The sequence below is a fragment of the Schistocerca piceifrons genome, unplaced genomic scaffold (assembly GCF_021461385.2).
Source record: "Schistocerca piceifrons isolate TAMUIC-IGC-003096 unplaced genomic scaffold, iqSchPice1.1 HiC_scaffold_1764, whole genome shotgun sequence".
Lineage (NCBI taxonomy): Eukaryota > Metazoa > Arthropoda > Insecta > Orthoptera > Acrididae > Schistocerca > Schistocerca piceifrons.
Window position 1 is genome coordinate 187232 of NW_025727639.1, and position 25013 is coordinate 212244.

The 25013-nt window shown below is 48.5% G+C and overlaps 6 non-coding genes across 6 annotated transcripts; all 6 read left to right on the forward strand.

The window, feature by feature from the left end:
• Positions 1–12429: 12429 nt before the first annotated feature.
• Trnal-caa lies at positions 12430–12545 on the forward strand. Its single transcript has 2 exons — positions 12430–12467; positions 12500–12545. It is a non-coding gene; the product is annotated as a tRNA-Leu (tRNA).
• Positions 12546–19392: 6847 nt separating this feature from the next.
• Trnal-caa lies at positions 19393–19508 on the forward strand. The gene is made up of 2 exons: positions 19393–19430; positions 19463–19508. It is a non-coding gene; the product is annotated as a tRNA-Leu (tRNA).
• Positions 19509–20209: 701 nt separating this feature from the next.
• Positions 20210–20325, forward strand: Trnal-caa. The gene is made up of 2 exons: positions 20210–20247; positions 20280–20325. It is a non-coding gene; the product is annotated as a tRNA-Leu (tRNA).
• A 702-nt stretch (positions 20326–21027) lies between these two features.
• Trnal-caa lies at positions 21028–21143 on the forward strand. The gene is made up of 2 exons: positions 21028–21065; positions 21098–21143. It is a non-coding gene; the product is annotated as a tRNA-Leu (tRNA).
• A 701-nt stretch (positions 21144–21844) lies between these two features.
• On the forward strand, positions 21845–21960 carry Trnal-caa. The gene is made up of 2 exons: positions 21845–21882; positions 21915–21960. It is a non-coding gene; the product is annotated as a tRNA-Leu (tRNA).
• Positions 21961–22661: 701 nt separating this feature from the next.
• Trnal-caa lies at positions 22662–22777 on the forward strand. Its single transcript has 2 exons — positions 22662–22699; positions 22732–22777. It is a non-coding gene; the product is annotated as a tRNA-Leu (tRNA).
• Positions 22778–25013: the final 2236 nt, after the last annotated feature.

Here is a 25013-nt window from a genome sequence, read left to right on the forward strand (position 1 = left end):
GAACAAACGAGGATCATCAAATCAAGTGTCAGGATGGCCGAGCGGTCTAAGGCGCCAGTCTGCCTTCGGCAGGGCAACAGAGCGGACGCGTACGTGTTGACTTCGTGCGGCGCGCGAGCTCGCCTTGTTTACTTTCCGACGGCCGTTGCTTAAGTGCCGGCTTACCTTGTACGATCCATGGCGAACCGTTACCGTAAATCAACACTCCGATTTACTTTCCGCAACGATTATGCCCGACCCAAAGCACTTGAGGTGGAGCGTTTTCTGCGAGAGGAAGTGAAGATCCCGGCGACCGATATTATAGGCATACATTTGTCCATCGTGAGCAGCACGGTCTATGTGAAAATCATTAACGACGCGGCGTGCGAACGCATACTATGTGAGACCAAACAGGGGCTCCGCTTCTGTCACGCTGATGGCAATGTGGGAGAGGTAACCGTCGACCACGCAGGCTTAGGTATGCGAACGATACGCATTTTCGAATTGCCATTCGAACTTCCAGCTGAGGAAGTCGTCGCGGCACTACGCCCATACGGCACAGTCCACGGCCACACTGCGGAGAAGTGGACACAGTTTCGGACGTATCCTGTCCTAAACGGGGTCCGACAGGTCACCATAGATCTCCGAAGCCACGTCCCGTCCTACTTACAGATCGGCGGATGCCGTGCCATAATTATATACGATGGCCAGCCTCGGACCTGTTCCGGGTGCGGCAAAGAAGGCCACCTTAGATCCGAATGCCTACAACGGCGTATTACGCAACTTCCAGCTGCCGAAAAACCACCCACGTCGCAACCTACAGTGCTACCGGTGACCTATGCCGCTGCTCTGGCTTCTCCTACCGCTTTGCAACGTCGCCCGGTCACCGCAAACGACGCCACCAACGAGCCCGACCAGACACTGACGGAGAGCGCCTCGGACGACCTGCCGCCTCGGCCGGCCATTGACGCCGCTCCGAAGATGCCGACGCAACCAGACGCTGACCCTGATCTCGGAAACACGATGGAGATCGACTCGCTCATCGTTCCTACAGCGGCCTTTCTGCCAGAACGACGTGACTCCCTTCCGTCGTCGGACACGGAGGGTCGCACAAGGAAACAACGTTCCCCGAAACGTCGCAAGCGAAGACGTCGCACCGTTTCCGGCCAAGAGGAGACGTTACAAGTCGAGGAGGACGTACCCGTCGACCAGCACGAAGCCTCAGAACCCGCTACTGCTGACGAAGACGTCATGAGCGCGGAGACATCTATCGGTGTGCCTGCGCCCCGTGCTGACGCTGAACTAAATCATGAACGTCTCACAGGCGACACGACACAACGCACAATTACAACATCTTCTGAAGACAAAATGGACGATACACCAGTTTCCGCTTCCACGGCGTGGCACGAGGAGGAGGTCACGGAGCAGGAGCCGTTACGGGACCCTGCGCCGTCACGGCCGCACCACTAATCATACTCTCCCCAGACTCCCCTGCGGCCCAGCGGGATAACGTTCCGCTGCGACGCCCACACCCTTGCGCGGACGGCGGAGTGGACCAGCCACCAGCAATCCGACACCAGGCCTACCGGATAGCAACCATCAACACCAACAACATCCGTTCCAGGGTGAAAATCCGCCTTATGCAGGAGATGTTCTGGGCTTCGGATATTGATTTCGCCCTTCTGCAGGAAGTTCACTTGGCTAGTCTCCCGGATATTAATGGCTATACCGCCCACGCCTCCGCGAGTGATCCTATGGGCCGCGGGGTGGCCATCTACGTCCGCCACGGGATTTCTGTGACCGATGTCGCCTTCCTTCCATCAGCTCGGGGCATGGCACTCACTGCCATGGGGACACGCATCATTAATGTCTACGCTCCCTCAGGCACCGAACGACGGCATGAAAGAGCCCAGTTTTATTCCGAGGAAATCGCTCCCCTGTTTTTAGGGCGTTATGACCATTGCCTACTAGGAGGTGACTTTAACAGCGTTCTGCATCCTCAAGATCAGATCCCCCACTATACTACATGCCAGGAGCTACGTATAGTGGTGCGAGACCTCCTGCTTCACGATACCTGGGAAGTACAACACGGCGACCTTTCTGGCCATACCTTTCTTACAAGTCATTCCGCAAGCCGACTAGACAGGATATATGTCTCACCAACTCTTAGATCTGCGATACGGGGCGCCGAACGCTGGCCGCTGGCCTTTTCCGACCATTGCGCTTACATCTGTACGGTCCTCCTTCCGCCGCAATCAGTATGGCGCAGCCGTGCGCCATGGAAACTCAATACCTCACACTTGCATGACCAGGCGTGTCGCCAACAAGTCACTGACACGTGGACAGCCTGCGAACGATGCCTTCCCCGCTACCGTTCGACATTGACATGGTGGTTGGACTGCGCCAAGCCGGCGATCCGGAGGACACTGATGAGATACGGGAAGGACATGGCCGACTGGCATCGCACCACTGTTGACTTCTATTACGCGATTCTCCGAGATCTGGATGCTCAACCGCCAACCCCGGACAACCAGTTGGAACGGCAAAGAGCTAAGGCGAAGATAATTGCGCTGGCACGCCGGAAATTGCAAGGGGTCGTGATACGGACGCGGCGCCACGATCACGCGGATTTAGAAATTCCATCCATGCATGATATAGTGTCCGACAACCGAAGGCGTCGTCGGCAGATCATCAGCACTTTGACAACGCCTCATGGAACGCAGGTGACCACTCAGAATGACATCGTCCGCGCATTCGTCGAGCACTACCGTCGTACTTATAGTGATGACGACTCTGAAACTGCAGCAGACGACTCCATTTTGAATTACGTCACGCGCACCCTCCCCCACACGGAGGCGGATGCTTTGACAGTGGCGGTCACGCTAGACGAAGTCAACAACGCAATCGCCAAAGGTGCAGTCAACAGATCGCCCGGCATTGACGGCTTACCGATTGAGTTTTACCGTACCTTTCGGGACCTCATGGCCCCACGGTGGACGACTATGTATCAAGAACTGATAACATCTGACCAAGCAATCCCACCCGCCTTTGCTGAGGGCATCATTATACCAGTCCACAAACCAGCCCGTGGTTCGATGGTCACGAGTTACAGACCGCTCACCCTCCTCAATGCCGATTACAAGATTTTCGCGCGCTTACTGGCAATGCGGCTCCGAACTACACTCCCTCATATCCTCTCGCCAGAACAAACGACGCCTGGCGGACAGATTAACATAGAGACTGCCACAGGGGAATGCCGCGACTTAATTGCGATAGCGGCGGCATGCAGGCTCCGGGCAGCGGTCGTCGCTATAGACTTCGACAGCGCCTTCGATAAAGTGCGTCATCGTTTCCTGTTTTCGGTGGCAGCCCGAATGGGCATCCCCCCTCCGTTTCTCGACGTCATCCGACGTCTTTACGACAGTGCCAGTTCACGTGTCCAAGTCAATGGACGTATAGCAGGGCCGGTACCTATCTGCCGTTCGATACGGCAGGGGTGCCCCCTCTCTACCCTCCTGTATGCTATTGCCCTTGAGCCCCTTATTGGGGGCTTGACGACCAAGCTTTCTGGCCTCACCCTACGCCAACACACTTTTCGCTGTCGGGCATATGCTGATGACCTCCTCCTCCTCATTCGCTCCGGCTCTGAGATTCGGGATGTCCTCAACTTGATTACCCGTTATGGGGCTGCCGCTGGCAGTGCCATGAATGTCGCCAAATCTTCTGCAATGCACATTGGACGAGGCCTCCAGGAGGGTGAAGTGGCACCACTGCCGCTTGTGCGGACTTTCCGGTACCTGGGCATTACCTTTACCCCCACGGTCACACGCACGGCGGCAACGAATTTCCGTCGCCTGTTACACGTCATCCGCAACGACGTCCGCCAGAACCTCTTGCGCCGCCAGGACACACTTCAAAGGGTTGCGTTTATTAATCTTTATGTGGCATCAAAATTGGTTCACATCGCGCAAGTTCTCCCTCTGCCAACTGCAATTGGGCGCAACCTTCAGGCGGCTTTTGGCTATTACCTCACGGCTGGTTCAATGTTTAAAGTCCGTTATGAGACACTTACCCTGCCCACACGGTATGGTGGCGTTGGGCTCGTCAATGTCCGTATGCGATCTGCAGCCTTGTACATGAGTACCATGAGAAAACAGTGGATGGGCCGGGGTACATCTCTAACACGCAGCTTGCTTGAGGTCCTCCTACCAGCTTCCACCTCACCACCAGTGTCTGTCGGCCATATCGTGCCTCATTTGTCCCATCTTTCGACCTTTTTCGTCGACTACAGTTATATACATACCAGTCTCCCAGATACACGCCCACCTAGGACTAAGGATTTTTACAGCCTGTTGCTGCGCTGTGTTCCCCGGAATGTGATGGAGACCAAACACCCCTCCATCCAGTGGCCCATAGTGTGGACTACCGTCCACCAGCCCTTCCTCCCTACGAACGTCCGGGCGCTGTGGTATCACATAGTCAACAGGAAATTTGCCACGAAGCAGCGCCTGCACAACATTGGCTTGTCAGAATCCCCTCTTTGTCTCCTTTGCCAGCAACTGGACACTGATGAACACCGTCTGACGTGCGCCTCATCGCAAGATGTATGGCGCTTCGTGCAGCAAATCATTGCCTGCTATCTCCGGGTGCCACCAGACACAGTCGAGCCTCGAATGTTTCTATACCCGGAGGACCGACATTTTCCCGCCGCCAAATGTCATGCTATTACGTGGGTCAAAGGGTGGGCGGTCGCTTATCTCTTTAATGAGGGACCTAAATCCCGCCTCGACTTCTGGACCTATTTACGAACAGCCCATGCAGCTCTCGAAAACACGCCACGTTACCGAACATTATTTGCTAACTATCTTCGAGCGGTCCTTGTTAGACCTCCACTGAGTTGGGGGGTGCCTGGCACAGAGGGCACCCACCCCTCCTCCCCCGGCGGTGTCTGAGTTTCAACCGCCTACGATCTATTCTACTTCTGACCTCCGCGGATGGGAGAGCGCGTCGCAGATTGCGCGGATTTTATTTCTTTTTGCTTTTCCTTTTTCCTTTCTTTTTCTTTACCTAGAATTTATAATTCTTTTGTCTTTCGCATATGTGTTCCCATAATTTCATGCTATTAGTGAATATTACAAAAACACATGCAAATAAATAAATAACAACGCCTTCCACTACTGTTGATTCCTGTTTCTCCCACTTCCCTAAGCACCACAGGCTCGGTGGTGGTGCGGGGGACACTGTGGCCAGGCCTCAGGTTTCGACCCCTGCCCACTTTGCCCCCCGAGCCCCCACCGGTCCCCCCCTCCCAAAAAAAAAAAAAAAAAAAAAAAAAAAAAAAAAAAAAAAAAAAAAAAAAAAGGCGCCAGACTCAAGGAAAAACCTTGGCTGCAGTAGCAGCTAGAGCCTTCTGGTCCTCGAATGAGGGCGTGGGTTCGAATCCCACTCCTGACACAGATTTTGTCGCTTCTCTGGAGCACCCTGTGTATCATTGAGATCCTTTGTAAAGTGCAACAGCACGATTCTGGCCGTGTTCTCCTAAGTGAAACCAAAAATTTGTATCAAACACAAGCGCACCTACGGCAACCAAACTGTTTCTTCGGTAGTGTGAGCTACAAACAGAGAGTGTTGGTTGTAAATACGACGTTCCCTCGTGAGGTTACTTCCGCGCCACAGCCGCAAACACGTCAAAAGGGACACTTGTGGTATGAAAACGACTCTTGTCTGGAGATGCAGAGTGCTAACGACAGTGTGAGGAAACAGTGCAGGCTGACCAGTACATCCTCTGTACAATAACAGTCGCTGATGAATTACAGAGAGCTCGAAATAAATTCATATACTCAAAATATTACTTTATGGAGATTACAATGTGACCAAAACTTGAGATATTATTCGACAGATAGACCTCTGCATTCTGTCTAATCTCTGATGTCTGTAACAGACGACTTAGTTTCGAACAAAATGTATTGAGTGCCGTGATTATACGGATTTGAAAAACTCTTTTGGTGGTACATTCTGCGCTATATTTGTGCGGCTGCACCTGGCGAACGTGTAACGGGTGCAGAACTCATGCCGGTGTACTGTGGCAGTCGCGCTTGCGACACCGTGCTGGTCGGACGTGTCAGTGCTCCGCTCCACCACGTGTTCACAAGGCGTGTTTTTCAACTCATATTTCTGTTTGCAAGTGTTGTGTTATTCTGCAGTTTATATCGTTTTCCATTTGTATTTTTGTTGCGGTCTTATTGTAGCGGGTTAACCGCTCGCTATCTGCTGCAATGTCCAGGTTATTTCCGCGAAAGTGTACACTCCGTTTTGATTTCGAGAAGTCCACCCGATCTGTGCAACCGAGTTCACTGGAGATACATGACTGGATCGTTGATGTTATTGGGATTACATCTGACCAAGTGCACACCGCCTATTATGATACCGAGCAGTATTGTTTCTTTGTTAAATTACTGAATCCTGTATTACTGGAGAAGATCATGACGAAGCACGGAGGGAGTGCTATTTTCCGATACCGGGACGACTCTGTAAGTACAGTGCTCATTTCCAATGCCGATGTAGACTACACGAACGTGCGTATTTTTAACTTACCCCCTGAAGTAGAAAATTGTTATCTAAAGGAGGTACTGTCCAAATTCGGTGACGTTAAACAGATTCGACATGAACGGTGGTCAAGTCAACATAGGTTGCAATGTTACAGTGGCGTTCGTTCTGTAGAAATGCATGTCAAGCAGAATATTCCATCCCATATACTTGTTTGTGACTATGAGGCTCACGTTACTTACATTGGCCAAATACCGACCTGTCATATCTGTAATGAGAGTGGTCACTTGCGTCAAGACTGCCCCAGGCGCATGTTTGTGTTAAAGAATTCCCTCCAGCAGCGTAAAAGGCTTACTTTGGCGGATGTAGTGGCAGCCAAGCCGATGACAGAGATTGGGCTCCCTAGTTCTCAAATGCCTTCGGAACAGCAACAAGAAATTCGTTCTGATGAGTTTCCGGTTCTGGTTCGGAGAGACAAAGGTGCGTTGCCCCCTGCAAAACTCGATGCCGCGACCAATAAGAGGCGCAGAACTTGTGACAGCAGTGGCTCTGATACCGACACCTCTAGTGCGCAGGAGACCGCGAAAAAGGACGATTGGGAATCCGGCTCGGAAGCGAAAGCTCCAATCGGTGAGGCTATTGTGGACGCTTCTCCTCCCACAATTTCAAGTGCTGATACTTCCGTGGAAGTTAAGCAGTTGCCGCTGGCTAGTGCCTTAGAACTTCCGCGACAGCCAACTCCGGCCGACCAACCTGTACGTGTGGCTCACATTCCTGCAGGAAGTACACACACAGAGGCCTGTGATGGTGGTATACAAACACCTCTGAGCGCCGACGGTACACATCACGTGGCAGCCTCTTCGGTTCAGGACTCACAACAAGGGGAATGTCAACAACTCCAGGAAATAATACAAACACAGCTGTCCGGGTCTGTCGGTGACAACAAACCGTTGCGGGCAGAGAATGTTGCCAAACAGGCTGATAGTGCGAGTGATAGTTCAGCTGCTCGCTCGCCGGCGGTGTCGCCGCGTGCGATCCCTTCGAGGGATGTGCCGGGAGAGCAGCTTGACATCACCCACGACCCTCCCACGCCGCCGGCTGCGGAGGTGCTCCACAGTGTCCGCCCCAGGATCCGAGTGCAACCTAATGTAAATGCTGTGCGTAAAAAGAGTAAGAACAAAGACGCACGAATACAACTCAGTGACGTCACAGACACGAATTTCCCGGCCACAAATATGGAATGGCATGAAGATGTTGCCCTTTAAAGATATTTGCTCCTTCCGCCTCTCCAACGTACTGTCATTATGTCGCAAGCCTATACGATCACGACATTAAATATTAATAAAATCCGGTCGGAGGTGAAACTGAGTGCCTTAAAACAATATCTCTATGAGTCGGGAACAGATATCGCTCTTTTGCAGGAGGTGGCCATGCCATACTTAACTGTTCCTGGTTTTGTTGCTATTACAAATTTTTCCCCCGACTCGAACGTGGGGACTGCCATCTTACTTAGAGAAGGCATTCCCGTCACTCAGGTTGACACGTTAGATTCCGGTAGAGGTGTGGGTGTCACCGTTTTTGGCGTCACCATCATTAACTTGTACGCGCCTTCTGGCAGTACCTATAGAGCGGAACGAGCAAACTTTTTTAAGGAAAAAGTCATCTATTTGTTACGGAAAAATCCCGAATGTGTTATCATTGGAGGTGATTTTAATTGTGTTTTATCCCAGAAAGATCAGTCCCCGAATTTTAATTATTCGCCTGAATTAAAGCGTCTCGTGACCGACCTCAAACTGACAGACGCGTGGGAAATTAGGTACCCGACCTTGGTACGATTCACACACATCGTCGCGAATTCCTGCAGCAGAATTGACAGGATTTATGTTTCCGACGTTTTAGAGAATGTCTTGTTACAAACTGAAACAATACCCTCCAGCTTCTCTGATCACAGTGGTGTCGTTGCGTGCCTGAATTTGCTGCCACAACCAACGCGTTGGTATAAAAATCAATGGAACTTGAACGTCTCCTTATTAACGGATGCTGACCTAGAGGCGGCGGTGCGACGCGCTTGGGAGCAGTGCTTGCGCACTACCACAAACTTTCGTAGCAGCATAGCGTGGTGGACTCAGCATGCAAAACCCAAACTGCGAAAAGCTGTTATATTCTTCGGTATTGACAGAGCAGCCGCGATAAAGAAGACGATGGAGTTCTACTGCACTATCTTACGCGACCTCTGTGATAGAGCCGACGCCGCGAACACCAGAATAGACGACATTCGAAAAATAAAGGCGAAATTAATCAATCTTAAGAGGATGCAGCTGGAAGGTCTTAAGATCAAATCTAAAGTGAAGTCGGTCAGGGACGATGAAACAGCCGCTCTATACCACCTTGTTAAACATGCTAAGAACAGAAGGAGGACTTTTATTGAGGCCCTGAAACTCGGTGATGGCACGACTGTCGACACCCAGCGAGAGATTATCAAGGCACTACACGACTATTTTGTTGACACCTACACGTCAGCGGCTACTCATGACGACTGCTATGACGAATTGTTTAGTGCCATTTCCTCTACTATAACTAGAGAAGACAATGACACCATTCCTTTGGAATTTAGTAATAAAGATGTTTTGGAGATTGTCTGCCCCTCGCCGATCAGGAAGTCCCCTGGTCCTGACGGATTACCCATTGAATTTTACAGGAGGTATTGGCACATCATCGGGGACAAAATCACCCAATTAGCGAACGAAGTTTTTCAAGGGAAGCCTATACCACTTGCCTTTAAGGAATGCACAATTGTGCTTATCCCTAAAAGCAGAGGTACCAAAAATATCGCCAATTTCCGCCCCATTTCATTGTTAAACTCCGATTATAAAATAGTCGCCCGTGCAATCAACACGCGAATGATGCCCCTCACTGCAAAATTCATTGGACGTCAGCAGACATGTGCCTTCGGGAGAACTGTATTGCAAACGCAGCTTTTTACCGGGATATCATTGCTTTAACGGACGCCAGTAACGTGAAGTGTGGGCTGATCTTTCTGGACTTTTTTAAAGCCTTTGACCTCGTCACTCACGAGTACCTCCTTGAAACCATGAAAAGATTCGGTTTCTTGCAGAACGCGATTGACATGATCAAAAACATGGCACTGGGGATCAACGCAAGACTTTCTGTCAACTCGCAACTAACCCAACCGATTCAAATCAATAGAGGGATTCCACAAGGCAGCCCTTTGTCCATGTTACTTTTTGTTTTTTCACTCGAACCTCTGTTACTCCAACTGCAGGCGAAACTCACAGGGCTAACACTTTCAGGAGAAAAAACTGTCGTAGGCGCCTATGCCGACAATGTGGGTGTGGTTGTCCGCAATGAGAATGATGTCACCACTATAGCGGCTCACCTCCAGCAATACTGTTTGGCGTCGGGGGCTAAATTGAATGACAAGAAAAGTAAATTTCTTAACCTCTGTGGCCTCCAGCATTTGCGAGTTGGCTACGCTCAGGAAGTCAGCGTCCACAAGGCTCTCGGTATCATATTGACGGCGTCCTCTTTAAAGATGGCGGCGGCAAACTGGAGGGAAATAGTGCGTAAACTTAACGGTGCTCTCATTGACAATTCCCACAGAAGCCTCAATCAATTTGATTGGATTCATCTGGTCAACTCCTGTATTTTATCCAAAGCCTTCTACACGGCGCAGCTCCTGCCACTGCCTGCAGTCATTGCTAAGCAAATTATGTCGAAGGTAACCAATTTTATTTGGAGAGGGGAAATTTTTCGCGTGTCTGCCAAAACTGCGACACTCAACCCCCAGAATGGAGGGATGGGATTAGTAGATATCAAGGTGAAAGCGATGGCTCTCTATGTTACAAGGACGGCCGCTATAATTAACAATGATCCTTCCGGCATTACAGCGCAATTATTCACTGCCGTCAGGCCGCAAAGTCTTGACCCACCGTTGAATATTCAGCCCATCAGTTATCGGCTAAAACATATCAGAGATTATTACCTTTCACGGAGCTACATCAGTAAAGAGGTCATAAACTCTCAACGTTTAACTGCACAAGCCATAATAGCGGACTGGAGACAACACGAAGGAACGAATCCATTGGCAACGAAGCTCGGTGGCACGAACTGGGATATCGTATGGCTCAATGTCAGTTCCCGTGTCCTCAGTTCCGATGCTCGCACTGCCTGGTACAAAGCCATCAATGATGTGGTTAGCACGAACGAGAGGTTACATAAAATCGGGCTCAGTGACACCCCTCTCTGTCGTCGCTGCCAACTGACGGATACAGTTATCCACCGTTACACCTGCGGGGAACGTCTCCAGAACTGGGTTTGGCTTCGAGAAAAAATAGCTCTTATTACCAGGACAACAACCGAAATTGTTTCGTCAGCACTACTGTCTCGTCCCGATGTGCATTTTTATCCGCAGACGAAAAACAATGCAGTTTTGTGGTTGCTGGGTACCTATTCCAGCTACGTCTTTAATAATTTTGGCGGTGACAATTATTTGGAATTCAAGATGTTTATGGCTATCGAATTCGCCAAAACATGCACGTACCCGAATCATGGGAAACTCTTCGGCAATATGCTTAAAATAGCGTTTCATCGCATGGGTATCGGATAGGCTAACTGAGTGTGACGGGGTGAGGCCGGGCCGCGGGACACCAGTAGTGCCGCGAAGAGGCCCCACTGCTTCTGTGTCGCGTCCGGACTCCCCCTCACACTGCGGCCTTCAGTGAATCGCTGGACACTGGCTACAGGAACTTTCATTGAGTGAGATAAGAAGCTGTGTTTATGTTACGTTTATTCTTCGAGCAGCACATCTACTATGCCCAAGGGCGAAGTCTTTTCGTTGTCATTTTCACCATTCCAATTTATTTTCAAAGAAGGTTAAGGGTTTCGTTTTTCATAAAAGAAAAAAAAAACAAAAAAAAACAAAAAAAAATGAAAAAAAATAAAACAAAAATAACATGGTTAAGGCGTCAAAAGAAACAGGGAAAAATATATATATATAAAAAAAAAGTGGTTAAGGCGTCTGACTAGAAATCAGATTCCCTCTGGGAGCGTCGGTTCGAGTAAAAAAAAAAAAAAAAAAAAGCGGTCTAAGGCGCCAGACTCAAGGAAAAACCTTGGCTGCAGTAGCAGCTAGAGCCTTCTGGTCCTCGAATGAGGGCGTGGGTTCGAATCCCACTCCTGACACAGATTTTGTCGCTTCTCTGGAGCACCCTGTGTATCATTGAGATCCTTTGTAAAGTGCAACAGCACGATTCTGGCCGTGTTCTCCTAAGTGAAACCAAAAATTTGTATCAAACACAAGCGCACCTACGGCAACCAAACTGTTTCTTCGGTAGTGTGAGCTACAAACAGAGAGTGTTGGTTGTAAATACGACGTTCCCTCGTGAGGTTACTTCCGCGCCACAGCCGCAAACACGTCAAAAGGGACACTTGTGGTATGAAAACGACTCTTGTCTGGAGATGCAGAGTGCTAACGACAGTGTGAGGAAACAGTGCAGGCTGACCAGTACATCCTCTGTACAATAACAGTCGCTGATGAAATACAGAGAGCTCGAAATAAATTCATATACTCAAAATATTACTTTATGGAGATTACAACGTGACCAAAACTTGAGATATTATTCGACAGATAGACCTCTGCATTCTGTCTAATCTCTGATGTCTGTAACAGACGACTTAGTTTCGAACAAAATGTATTGAGTGCCGTGATTATACGGATTTGAGAAACTCTTTTGGTGGTACATTCTGCGCTATATTTGTGCGGCTGCACCTGGCGAACGTGTAACGGGTGCAGAACTCATGCCGGTGTACTGTGGCAACGTGGATGCGACAATTACATCAACTGTAAGTTCTCTAATAGAACAAACGGGGAGCATCAACTCAAGTGTCAGGATGGCCGAGCGGTCTAAGGCGCCAGACTCAAGGAAAGGCCTTGGCTGCAGTAGCAGCTAGAGCCTTCTGGTCCTCGAATGAGGGCGTGGGTTCGAATCCCACTCCTGACACAGATTTTGTCGCTTCTCTGGAGCACCCTGTGTATCATTGAGATCCTTTGTAAAGTGCAACAGCACCATTCTGGCCGTGTTCTCCTAAGTGAAACCAAAAATTTGTATCAAACACAAGCGCATCTACGGCAACCAAACTGTTTCTTCGGTAGTGTGAGCTACAAACAGAGAGTGTTGGTTGTAAATACGACGTTCCCTCGTGAGGTTACTTCCGCGCCACAGCCGCAAACACGTCAAAAGGGACGCTTATGGTATGAAAACGACTCTTGTCTGGAGATGCAGAGTGCTAACGACAGTGTGAGGAAACAGTGCAGGCTGACCAGTACATCCTCTGTACAATAACAGTCGCTGATGAAATACAGAGAGCTCGAAATAAATTCATATACTCAAAATATTACTTTATGGAGATTACAACGCGACCAAAACTTGAGATATTATTCGACAGATAGACCTCTGCATTCTGTCTAATCTCTGATGTCTGTAACAGACGACTTAGTTTCGAACAAAATGTATTGAGTGCCGTGATTATACGGATTTGAGAAACTCTTTTGGTGGTACATTCTGCGCTATATTTGTGCGGCTGCACCTGGCGAACGTGTAACGGGTGCAGAACTCATGCCGGTGTACTGTGGCAACGTGGATGCGACAATTACATCAACTGTAAGTTCTCTAATAGAACAAACGAGGAGCATCAAATCAAGTGTCAGGATGGCCGAGCGGTCCAATTCCGCTTTAGACGCCGTGCAGTGTGGACGTGCCTAGTCTTCCGCTCCGCCGTAGCGTTACGTATAGTGGACTATCGTTTTTGTTTACGTGTTGTGTTGCAACTTCTGTGAGTGTTTCTCCGTCGTTGTTTCGTACCTTGTGTTACTTTTCTGTCCTTATTTCAGTGTTTTTTGTGTAGCGGTTTCGACCGCATATTTTTAAAATGTCGTCCCAGGTTATTCCTCGTCAGGCTACAGTTAGTTTTGGTTTTGACAAGTCAACCCGCCATGTGCAACCTAGTTCTCTTGAGATTCATGATTGGTTGGTAGATACCTTTGGTGTTCATTCGGATCAGGTGCACACTGCTTATTTTGATACCGAACTGTATGTTTTCTTTGTTAAGTTTATGGACCCACTTCAGGTTGATAAAATTCTTTCTAAATACGGTCATCAAGTTCTCTTTCGGCATCGGGATGATTCTGTAAGTACCGTGCTGCTTTCCAATGCTTCCATTACGTACACCAGTGTTCGTGTTTACAACCTTCCACCGGAGGTGGATAATGTCTATCTTAAGGAGGGTCTACAGAAGTATGGTGATGTAAAGAGCATTCGCCTTGAACGCTGGTCAAGCCAACATTGCCTGCAATGTTACAGTGGTATTCGTTCAGTCGAAATGCACGTTAAGCAGAATATTCCATCTCACCTGCAGATCGGTGGATATCGTGTCCATGTAACATATAGTGGTCAGGTTGGCACCTGTTTTTTGTGCAATGAAAGTGGTCACGTGCGTACCGACTGTCCGCGGAGAGTTTTTGTTTTAAAAAATTCTCTCGAACAGCGTCGCAAGTTAACGGTCGCTGACCTCGTTGCAGGTGGTTCTGCTCTTGGTGTAGCACAGTTCAGTGGTAGTAGCGCCCCGGCACAGGTTTTGCGCACCCCTGACACAGAATTTCCTCCTTTGCGTGCTAAATCTGATGTTGTTCCGTCTGTCCCTCAGGTGGGTGTGCCACTTTTGAATAATAAGAGGCGTCGCCCACACGATGGAAATAGTACGGATGAGGATCTCCCTGAGATGCCCCAGTCCGAGCGACCGGCATCCTCCGAGCCACTGTGTACTGTAGCTGCTCCCTGCCCTCCTGAGGTAGCGGTTCCGGTGGCGGCTGCTGGCGCCCCTCCGGCCTCCGACGCAGCTTCTCTCGAGTCGGGTCGTCGGTCGGGCCTGTTGGCGCCGTCTTCCGAACCGACTTCGATGTCACAACAAGTGGAGCCGCGACAACTTCCTGCTTCGCTGCCCCATACCTCTGCCAGCGGAGCTGCTCCGCTTCCTTCCAACTCTGCGGCCTCGGACCTTCCTGCTCACGTTTCGCCTCCGTGCAGTCCATGTTTGCCGGAAGCTAGTGCAGGTGTTGACCATTCCGTTTTGTCGGATGTTTCCCCCGCGACCCCGGATCCCGCATGTGGACCGGCGCGGGTGGTGTCGGATACAGAACTTGACACTCCTACGTCACCGGCGGCTGAAGCTTCCTTGCCCGTCAGCCGACGCAAGTTACGCGTTCAGCCGAACGTTAATGCTGTTCGTAAAAAACCGAAACGTAAGGGAACCGCGGAACGGGGTAGCAGTCCCCCACCCTCGGATGCCTCCGTCACCCCTGCTATGGACTGTGACGCTGGTGCGTCGGTGTAGGTGATTTGTTTTCTCGCTTTTCTCTCTATGGTTCAAGCATACACCTTTCTTACCTTAAATGTTAACCGTATTGAGTCCGACGTTCGCATTGCCTCTTTGCGGCAGTTTATTTACGACGCCTGTGCGGACGTAGTGTTTTTGCAGGAAGTGTTGTTTTCTGATCTCTCTCTACCTGGATTTCAAACTGTTTTTAATGTCGCGCCGGAATATTCAACAGGAACTGCTCTTTTCTTTCGAGAGGGCATTCCTATTACTGACATTGAATTCCTTGACTCTGGCCGTGGGATTGGTTGTCGTCTTTTTGATCTCCGCCTCGTTGTTTTGTATGCCCCCTCTGGTTCGGGTCACACTGTGGCTCGATCGCGCTTTTATAAAGAAGAGCTTATTTATCTTTTGCGCCAGAGTCCTCGGAGTCTCCTGCTCGGAGGCGATTTTAATTGTGTTTTACGCCCTGAAGACCAGTCCCCCAATTTTAATTATTGCCGTGATTTACATGACTTAGTTCGTACGATGCATCTGTTTGATGTTTGGGAACACAAATATCCAACCCTGGTGAAATATACGTTTTTTACCGCGTCCTCATGCAGTAGACTCGACAGATTCTATTTATCTGATTTTTTATGTGATAAAATTCTTTCTGTCGATGTTATTCCTACTAGTTTTTCTGACCATTGTGCTTTTACTGCAACTGTAAATCTTAGTCACCAACCTGCAAAACTTTATCGTTCCCAGTGGATGTTAAATGTTTCCCACCTTGCCGACAGTGCTATGGATGATGTTATAAGTGGCGTGTGGGAGCGATGTCTTCGCTCTGTCCCGCGATACCCCTCCTTGCTGGTTTGGTGAACTGCATTTGCCAAGCCCAAGATTCGTCAGACTTTGATTTTTTACTGTGCTGCAAGGGCGCGTGATTTTAAGAACACGTATGAATTTTACTACTCTGTCCTGCGTGAACTATATGACGCGGCGGGTACCTCTCCTCTGCGGATCCATGATGTTCGTCGTATTAAAGCCAAGCTCTTGAGCCTTAAACGACGACAGATGGATGGTCTGCGAGTTAAGTCGAAACCTCACTCTCTTGTTGAAGGTGAGCTGACATCCTTGTACCACCTGCTACGGCATCAGACTCGTCGTCGTCGCTCCTTCATCTCTTCTCTTACGGTGGATGGTGGACGACAGCTTATTGCACAGGAGGAAATGGTTCGTGCTCTTCATCAGAATTACACTAGTCTATATTCTGCCGATGATTCTGGTGAGTCTCTTTCGGATGATGTCTTTGGGGATCAATCTGCGACGATCGCGCCTGACGCGAACGGCGAATTTCTCCGGGAGTTCCAGGTAGATGATGTTTTCGATTTTATTGCTCGCTCTCCGTCCGGTAAATCGCCGGGTCCAGACGGCCTGCCTAAAGAATTTTATCTCCGTTTTTGGCTTCTTTTGGGTGGCATTTTTACGCAGATTTTAAATGAGATTGTCAGGGGGATGGATGTGCCTGCCGATTTTAAAGTAGGGAAAATTGTTTTAATCCCGAAGTCCTCTGGTCGTTTATCTGCTGCCAATCTTCGTCCGCTCACATTGCTGAATTTTGACTATAAGACAGCTGCTAGAGCGCTCAATAGCCGGTTGTCTTCTCTGCTTCGGGGTGTGATTGGTGCACATCAATGTTGTTTTCATGATAGATCTATTCTGACACCAGTAGCCGAATATCGGGATGTTGTCTCGGTTGCGGCGGTTACAAACGTACATTGTGCTTTTGCCTTCCTTGATTTTTATAAGGCTTTTGATCACGTCAGTCATGTGTTTTTAGATCGTGTTTTAGGTACAATAGGTTTTAACGCTTCATCACGTGGTGTTCTTGGCAATTTGTATAGGGGAATAACAGCTCGGGTGTCAGTCAATGGGCAGCTGACGCCGCCCATTGCTATCCGCCGCGGAGTGCCTCAGGGTAGTCCGCTCTCTATGTCTTTATTCGTATTGTCCCTGGAACCGCTGCTTCGGACTATTGCTCTCAAGCTTCAGGGTATGTCCCTCTCTGGTGGGAAGCTCTCTGTTAAGGCATATGCGGATGAGGTCGTTGTTCTCCTCCGTCAACGTGATGATATCCCGTTGTTGAAAGGGGCAGTTGATGCATACTGTCGTGTCTCTGGAGCGCGTCTCAATCAGGGTAAATGTAAGTTCCTTGATATTCGAGGATTTCGCGATGCTGACGTCCCTTGGGCCACTTTTGTCGATCGCCATACGTCCTTGGGGATTATCATTGATCGGTGTCCTCTAAAAATGGCGGCTCTCAATTGGAAATCTGTCACCGAAAAGATACAGGGGGCTCTGATGGTCCATGAGCAGCGCTCTGCTACCATTTTGCACAAAGTCAGAATTTTAGACACCTACGTTCTATGTAAAGCTTATTATGTTGCTCAGCTGTTCCCACTTCCCATGATGGTGGCGAAAAGGTTGCGCCAATTGTCTAGCAGGTTTATATGGAAGGGCCATCTATTCAAGTTACGTTACGAGGTAATGACGAAACCGCGTCTCTCCGGAGGCTTGGGCCTCTCTGACATTGCTCGCAAGACATCTGCTTTGTACGTCCGCCGAACGACTCTAATTGTTACGCAAGAAGTGACTTCAATTACATCCAGGCTTTTTACTGTTGTGCGTCCGGCGAGCCTTGCTCCACCTGTCGATGTCGGACGCCTAAATTTTAAGTTGAAACACATTCGGGAATTTTACATTGCGGTGAGTTACCTCGGTGACGTCTTCTTGCGGCGACCGGTGCCAACGACCAAGGGCTTGATTGCCCGCTGGGAGGGGCTGGCCGGTCCCAATCCAATAGAACTGGCGTCTCCATCTGTGTCCTGGAGGAACGTCTGGAAGAATGTTAGTCTGCCGATCCACTCTATGGCCGTGGCGTCCACGTGGTATAGGGTAATAAATAATTTGGTTCCCACCAATGTACGACTGCACCGTATTGGTCTTTCTGACACGGACACCTGTACTCGGTGTGGTCTCCTGGATACCCTTGAACATCGATTCACCTGCTGTGGGCACCTTGCTAATTGGCGTTGGCTCAGGAAACAACTTGCTTTTGTCACTAGGTCTGCTGAAGCCGCTTATACTATTGACATCATCGTCCGGCCTGATTCTTCCTTTTTTCCGCGAACGAAGCTCCATACCGTCATGTGGTTGATTGGCCATTTCGTACATTTTGTCAACAGTTGTCATGAAGAGGATGGACACCTAGCGTTTCGGCAGTACATGCTTACTGCTTACTGGCAGCGCTTGCGATTGCCAGGCTTCCGAGATGATTTTGCCAATATGCTTAGCCTGACATTTGAAAGAGAGGGTGTTGGCTAAGGTCACCTGTGTGAGCCATTTTCTTTTATACTGTTTCTGGATTTGCCGCCTTTACGTAAGTTTCTTCTCTACACCAGGACTAAAGTTTTCGTGGACCTTTAGGGCGCACAAGAACAACAACCGAGAAACCAAGAACCGAGGCAGTAGGGGATAGTATGACGCCCTTGTACAGGTGCCATTCGGAAACAAAAGAGGGTATGATTCCTGCTTTGGGTGCAAAAATCTTAAAAAAAAAGAAAGAAACAAAAAAAGTCGGTAGAGCATTACGCTTTTAACCTAAGGTATAAAAAAAAAAAAAAAAAAGCGGTCTAAGGCGCCAGACTCAAGGAAAGGCCTTGGCTGCAGTAGCAGCTAGAGCCTTCTGGTCCTCGAATGAGGGCGTGGGTTCGAATCCCACTCCTGACACAGATTTTGTCGCTTCTCTGGAGCACCCTGTGTATCATTGAGATCCTTTGTAAAGTGCAACAGCACGATTCTGGCCGTGTTCTCCTAAGTGAAACCAAAAATTTGTATCAAACACAAGCGCACCTACGGCAACCAAACTGTTTCTTCGGTAGTGTGAGCTACAAACAGAGAGTGTTGGTTGTAAATACGACGTTCCCTCGTGAGGTTACTTCCGCGCCACAGCCGCAAACACGTCAAAAGGGACACTTGTGGTATGAAAACGACTCTTGTCTGGAGATGCAGAGTGCTAACGACAGTGTGAGGAAACAGTGCAGGCTGACCAGTACATCCTCTGTACAATAACAGTCGCTGATGAAATACAGAGAGCTCGAAATAAATTCATATACTCAAAATATTACTTTATGGAGATTACAACGTGACCAAAACTTGAGATATTATTCGACAGATAGACCTCTGCATTCTGTCTAATCTCTGATGTCTGTAACAGACGACTTAGTTTCGAACAAAATGTATTGAGTGCCGTGATTATACGGATTTGAGAAACTCTTTTGGTGGTACATTCTGCGCTATATTTGTGCGGCTGCACCTGGCGAACGTGTAACGGGTGCAGAACTCATGCCGGTGTACTGTGGCAACGTGGATGCGACAATTACATCAACTGTAAGTTCTCTAATAGAACAAACGAGGAGCATCAAATCAAGTGTCAGGATGGCCGAGCGGTCTAAGGCGCCAGACTCAAGGAAAAACCTTGGCTGCAGTAGCAGCTAGAGCCTTCTGGTCCTCGAATGAGGGCGTGGGTTCGAATCCCACTCCTGACACAGATTTCGTCGCTTCTCTGGAGCACCCTGTGTATCATTGAGATCCTTTGTAAAGTGCAACAGCACGATTCTGGCGTGATCTCCGAAGTGAAACCAAAAATTTGTATCAAACACAAGCGCACCTACGGCAACCAAACTGTTTCTTCGGTAGTGTGAGCTACAAACAGAGTGTGTTGGTTGTAAATACGACGTTCCCTCGTGAGGTTACTTCCGCGCCACAGCCGCAAACACGTCAAAAGGGACACTTGTGGTATGAAAACGACTCTTGTCTGGAGATGCAGAGTGCTAACGACAGTGTGAGGAAACAGTGCAGGTTGACCAGTACATCCTCTGTACAATAACAGTCGCTGATGAAATACAGAGAGCTCGAAATAAATTCATATACTCAAAATATTACTTTATGGAGATTACAACGTGACCAAAACTTGAGATATTATTCGACAGATAGACCTCTGCATTCTGTCTAATCTCTGATGTCTGTAACAGACGACTTAGTTTCGAACAAAATGTATTGAGTGCCGTGATTATACGGATTTGAGAAACTCTTTTGGTGGTACATTCTGCGCTATATTTGTGCGGCTGCACCTGGCGAACGTGTAACGGGTGCAGAACTCATGCCGGTGTACTGTGGCAACGTGGATGCGACAATTACATCAACTGTAAGTTCTCTAATAGAACAAACGAGGATCATCAAATCAAGTGTCAGGATGGCCGAGCGGTCTAAGGCGCCAGACGCAAGGAAAAACCTTGGCTGCAGTAGCAGCTAGAGCCTTCTGGTCCTCGAATGAGGGCGTGGGTTCGAATCCCACTCCTGACACAGATTTTGTCGCTTCTCTGGAGCACCCTGTGTATCATTGAGATCCTTTGTAAAGTGCATCAGCACGATTCTGGCCGTGTTCTCCTAAGTGAAACCAAAAATTTGTATCAAACACAAGCGCACCTACGGCAACCAAACTGTTTCTTCGGTAGTGTGAGCTACAAACAGAGAGTGTTGGTTGTAAATACGACGTTCCCTCGTGAGGTTACTTCCGCGCCACAGCCGCAAACACGTCAAAAGGGACACTTGTGGTATGAAAACGACTCTTGTCTGGAGATGCAGAGTGCTAACGACAGTGTGAGGAAACAGTGCAGGCTGACCAGTACATCCTCTGTACAATAACAGTCGCTGATGAAATACAGAGAGCTCGAAATAAATTCATTTACTCAAAATATTACTTTATGGAGATTACAACGTGACCAAAACTTGAGATATTATTCGACAGATAGACCTCTGCATTCTGTCTAATCTCTGATGTCTGTAACAGACGACTTAGTTTCGAACAAAATGTATTGAGTGCCGTGATTATACGGATTTGAGAAACTCTTTTGGTGGTACATTCTGCGCTATATTTGTGCGGCTGCACCTGGCGAACGTGTAACGGGTGCAGAACTCATGCCGGTGTACTGTGGCAACGTGGATGCGACAATTACATCAACTGTAAGTTCTCTAATAGAACAAACGAGGAGCATCAAATCAAGTGTCAGGATGGCCGAGCGGTCTAAGGCGCCAGACTCAAGGAAAAACCTTGGCTGCAGTAGCCGCTAGAGCCTTCTGGTCCTCGAATGAGGGCGTGGGTTCGAATCCCACTCCTGACACAGATTTCGTCGCTTCTCTGGAGCACCCTGTGTATCATTGAGATCCTTTGTAAAGTGCAACAGCACGATTCTGGCGTGTTCTCCGAAGTGAAACCAAAAATTTGTATCAAACACAAGCGCACCTACGGCAACCAAACTGTTTCTTCGGTAGTGTGAGCTACAAATAGAGAGTGTTGGTTGTAAATACGACGTTCCCTCGTGAGGTTACTTCCGCGCCACAGCCGCAAACACGTCAAAAGGGACACTTGTGGTATGAAAACGACTCTTGTCTGGAGATGCAGAGTGCTAACGACAGTGTGAGGAAACAGTGCAGGCTGACCAGTACATCCTCTGTACAATAACAGTCGCTGATGAAATACAGAGAGCTCGAAATAAATTCATATACTCAAAATATTACTTTATGGAGATTACAACGTGACCAAAACTTGAGATATTATTCGACAGATAGACCTCTGCATTCTGTCTAATCTCTGATGTCTGTAACAGACGACTTAGTTTCGAACAAAATGTATTGAGTGCCGTGATTATACGGATTTGAGAAACTCTTTTGGTGGTACATTCTGCGCTATATTTGTGCGGCTGCACCTGGCGAACGTGTAACGGGTGCAGAACTCATGCCGGTGTACTGTGGCAACGTGGATGCGACAATTACATCAACTGTAAGTTCTCTAATGGAGCAAACGAGGAGCATCAACTCAAGTGTCAGGATGGCCGAGCGGTCTAAGGCGCCAGACTCAAGGAAAAACCTTGGCTGCAGTAGCAGCTAGAGCCTTCTGGTCCTCGAATGAGGGCGTGGGTTCGAATCCCACTCCTGACACAGATTTCGTCGCTTCTCTGGAGCACACTGTGTATCATTGAGATCCTTTGTAAAGTGCAACAGCACGATTCTGGCGTGTTCTCCGAAGTGAAACCAAAAATTTTTATCAAACACAAGCGCACCTACGGCAACCAAACTGTTTCTTCGGTAGTGTGAGCTACAAACAGAGAGTGTTGGTTGTAAATACGACGTTCCCTCGTGAGGTTACTTCCGCGCCACAGCCGCAAACACGTCAAAAGGGACACTTGTGGTATGAAAACGACTCTTGTCTGGAGATGCAGAGTGCTAACGACAGTGTGAGGAAACAGTGCAGGCTGACCAGTACATCCTCTGTACAATAACAGTCGCTGATGAAATACAGAGAGCTCGAAATAAATTCATATACTCAAAATATTACTTTATGGAGATTACAACGTGACCAAAACTTGAGATATTATTCGACAGATAGACCTCTGCATTCTGTCTAATCTCTGATGTCTGTAACAGACGACTTAGTTTCGAACAAAATGTATTGAGTGCCGTGATTATACGGATTTGAGAAACTCTTTTGGTGGTACATTCTGCGCTATATTTGTGCGGCTGCACCTGGCGAACGTGTAACGGGTGCAGAACTCATGCCGGTGTACTGTGGCAACGTGGATGCGACAATTACATCAACTGTAAGTTCTCTAATGGAGCAAACGAGGAGCATCAACTCAAGTGTCAGGATGGCCGAGCGGTCTAAGGCGCCAGACTCAAGGAAAAACCTTGGCTGCAGTAGCAGCTAGAGCCTTCTGGTCCTCGAATGAGGGCGTGGGTTCGAATCCCACTCCTGACACAGATTTTGTCGCTTCTCTGGAGCACCCTGTGTATCATTGAGATCCTTTGTAAAGTGCAACAGCACGATTCTGGCCGTGTTCTCCTAAGTGAAACCAAAAATTTGTATCAAACACAAGCGCACCTACGGCAACCAAACTGTTTCTTCGGTAGTGTGAACTACAAACAGAGAGTGTTGGTTGTAAATACGACGTTCCCTCGTGAGGTTACTTCCGCGCCACAGCCGCAAACACGTCAAAAGGGACACTTGTGGTATGAAAACGACTCTTGTCTGGAGATGCAGAGTGCTAACGACAGTGTGAGGAAACAGTGCAGGCTGACCAGTACATCCTCTGTACAATAACAGTCGCTGATGAAATACAGAGAGCTCGAAATAAATTCATATACTCAAAATATTACTTTATGGAGATTACAACGTGACCAAAACTTGAGATATTATTCGACAGATAGACCTCTGCATTCTGTCTAATCTCTGATGTCTGTAACAGACGACTTAGTTTCGAACAAAATGTATTGAGTGCCGTGATTATACGGATTTGAGAAACTCTTTTGGTGGTACATTCTGCGCTATATTTGTGCGGCTGCACCTGGCGAACGTGTAACGGGTGTAGAACTCATGCCGGTGTACTGTGGCAACGTGGATGCGACAATTACATCAACTGTAAGTTCTCTAATAGAACAAACGAGGAGCATCAAATCAATTGTCAGGATGGCCGAGAGTCGCGGTTGAGACACGGAGCTACACGGACGTGCTGAGAGCGCTGTTAACCGGAGAGTTTGCGAGTTGTGATATTTGTTTTGTGTTTACTTTCTGTTCTAAGTGCAGTGACATTTTCCGTTAATTGTTTTGGAGTTTCTAACCGTTTTCGTTGTTATTATTTAGCGGCCTAGACCGCTTCTTAATTTCTGATATGGCCAGGTTATTTCTCAGGAAAAGTACCCTCCGCTTTGAATTTGAAAAGTCAACCCGTCCCGTACAACCGACGTCGCTGGAAATTCATGACTGGATAGTGGACGTTATTGGTATCAATTCTGATCAGGTGCACACTGCATATTACGACATGGAGCAATATTGTTTTTTTGTCAAATTGCTGAACCCTGTGTTGCTGGATAAGATACTCATGAAGCATGGCGGGCGAGTTGAATTCCGGCATCGGGATAACTCTGTAAGTACCGTCACCGTTACTAATGCCGACGTCGAATATAAAAATGTACGTATTTTTAATCTGCCCCCGGAAGTTGAAAATTGTTATTTAAAAGATGTGTTAAGCAAGTATGGGGATGTCAAACAGATTCGAAATGAACGCTGGTCTAGCCAACATCGCTTGCAGTGTTTCAGTGGTGTTCGGTCAGTAGATATGCATGTGAAAGTCAATATTCCTTCCCATATTATGGTTTGCGATTACAGGGTTCAAGTTACGTACTCTGGTCAAACTTTGACGTGTCACATCTGCAATGAGAGTGGCCACATGCGTCAAGATTGTCCTAAACGGGTTTTCGTCTTAAAAAATTCCTTACAGCAACGGAAACGGCTAACGCTCGCGGAGATTATTACCGATAATCAAGCGGCGGAAAGTGCTACAGCCGGGGGTGTAACTGCGTTGCATGAACCGGAAGTCGTGCGCATTGAGGAATTTCCAACCTTGCCTCGGACAAGTACAGACGAACCGACACTTGCGACCGGAGACACTGCTACCAACAAACGGCGTAGGACTTGTGACGGTAGTAGTTCTGAGGACGAAGCCCACAGTACACCAGAATCAAAGAGACAGGACTCGCAGGAACGTAGATCTGATACTAAGTTCTTAAAAGGTTCCGTTCTAGTAGACGATATTTCCTCTGGCATGTCACATAGTGACATTTCACCTGCTGTCGCGGCGTCGCAGGGGACGGATGGTCGGCCCTCCAACCAACCACAGCAACAGGTTCCGGTGGACCGACCGACATGTGAACAGCAGGTCGCGGCAGGGGTTCACCACGGCGTAGACAGTCGTGATAGTAAACAGACCACGCCTCTAGCTGCGGATGCCGAACTGCCAACGGCGGCGGCTCGCAACACGGCAACACAACAGGAATGTTGTCCTAACACGGAACGCGAACATAAACAGCAGTCGGTGACGGAAAATGTCAACACACCACTTCATGTGGAGTTTGATAACAAACGTGTTGACAGCGAAAGTACTTCCGCAGCTGGGTTGCCGCCGGAGGACACGGCGCGAGTGATTCCGGCCGTAGTG